This window comes from Dermacentor andersoni, chromosome 5 (genome assembly GCF_023375885.2).
Source record: "Dermacentor andersoni chromosome 5, qqDerAnde1_hic_scaffold, whole genome shotgun sequence".
Lineage (NCBI taxonomy): Eukaryota > Metazoa > Arthropoda > Arachnida > Ixodida > Ixodidae > Dermacentor > Dermacentor andersoni.
In genome coordinates this window covers 18,070,695-18,072,884 of record NC_092818.1, presented here as the reverse complement: position 1 = coordinate 18,072,884, position 2,190 = coordinate 18,070,695, and positions in this window count along the sequence as shown.

Sequence of the window (2,190 nt, the reverse complement as noted above, 5' to 3'; positions counted from 1 at the left end):
TTACAGGCCCTAGCCATTCACGGTACCTAGATCTGGGAACACACTTTTGGACGATTTGTTTCGGCAATACTAGGGCAATACACCGGCCTGTATACGCCAAGTTTAAGAATGCCCTTGCCGCAAACGGCTGGATTCTTTCTTTGTCTATGCGTGAAGCCTGAAAGCAAGGCATGTAATTTGATAAACGCCAAACATGCACGAGGACTCAGGCAGCGAGCTGTGGTCGCAAATTAATTTTGCTTTTACGGCTTTCGCATTCAGGAAACCTTCGCAGTGAATGCATTATGCCAATAATGCATTCGGACGCTGCAGGTATATTAAATAAATAAATAAATAAATAAATAAATAAATAAATAAATAAATAAATAATTCTAGCCCGGACTCCCGGAATCAACTGTGAGCACATGTGTGGCAATACCAGAGTTTGACACGCGACATTTCGACGCGTAGGCAATTATTCACCAAGTGTCAGGCGCGGTGTTTCATGCCGGAAGATGACCTACGGGAATGAACGTAGAAAGTACGTAGAAAGGTAGAATCCACCTTCTGGTACCCACAATATGATTGCGTTTATAGATAGATAGAGACAGACAGACAGACAGACAGACAGACAGACACAGACAGACCAGACAGACAGACAGACACAGATAGACAGACAGACACAGACATACAGACAGACCAGACAGACAGACAGACAGACACAGACAGACATACATACATACAGACAGACAGACAGAGACAGACAGACCAGACAGGCAGACAGACAGACAGACATACATACCTACATACATACATACATACATACAGACAGACAGACAGACAGACAGACAGACAGACAGACAGACGTGGGGAATAAACACGCGCGCGCACCTCGCCCCTTCTCCTTCCTTAATTGAGGACGGCGTCAGAAAGCAAAGCAACACAAAAGCGAGAAGCGCGACGATATGGTGGACCCCGAAAGCTGTCGCAGACAAATTATAACGGGACTACGTGTCCACGCACAAAAACTGCAGGCCTGGAAGACCGCGATGCGCAGGAGAGCTGCAGGGCAGGGAGAGAGAGGCGAGCGCGGCCCATCGCAACAGCAGCAGCAGCCGTGTTTCTCCGCTCGGCCGAGCCACGTGGCGCCCTTGAAAAAGAAACTGCGGCAGCAGCAGCAGCATCGCTGCAGAGGCAGGCAGCCCGGGCTTCGCTGGCGGCGGCGAAACACGTCGATACTGTCAGGGCCGCGGCGAACGAGCCCAGGGCCTCGCGCACGCTGGCGCAAGCGTCGGCGGCGTCGGCCGTGGCGCAACGCCGGCCGGCCGGGACCCGGGGCCTTTCTCATCTTTGTGCCCTCCTCCTCCTCGGCGCGGTTGACGTCAAGCGGACGACGCCGTTTTCCGCGCGTGACCGAACCGCGACGGCAAAGTGGCGGCCGGTTTCCGCGGTGTAGAGGCTTCGCTGGAGATCGAGGCCGTGAAGGAGAAGCTGCCATCATAAACCGTTTCATGTGCAGTGAAAGACGAGAAATGAAATAGATTTCATACTTCCTGCCGATCCCAGCATAGTGCAGGTTGAACAAGTGTTACGTGCGGTGGCCATAGGTTAGTGAGGTCTAGGATTCACCTCAATTTGAAGAGACGAAGAGTAAAATTAGTCAAGAAGAAACAGGCCAAATTAGACGCAGTAAGGGAACAAGCAGACCAATGCACGCTGGTGCTTGCAAACAAATATGCAGAGATGAAGATGACATACAGGTAATGCATGAAACCGTAACTAGGCTGGCTTCAGAAGTAGCAGTTAGTGGGAGGTAAGGCACCAAGGCCACCAGTAGGCAAGCTGTCCCAAGTAACGAAGGCCCTAATAAAGAAACGACAAAGAATGAAAGTACCCAACTCAAGAGATCAGATAGAATTCGCGGAACTGCCAAAACTGATCGACCAGTAGAAAGTAAGCGATATTCGAAATTACAACGTGAGATAAACTGAGGAAGCAGTAAAATATGGACGCAGCATGAAATCAGTGAGAAGAAAACTTGGCACAGGACAAGCTAAGATGTATGCACGAAAAATAAGCAAGGTAATACCATCAGCAATTTCGAAGGTATACTAAACGCAGCGAAAGAATTACACACTGACCTGTACAGTACCCAGAGCAGTCAAGCTACCTCCATTCGAAGCAGCAATAAACAGGATACAGAGGCACCAT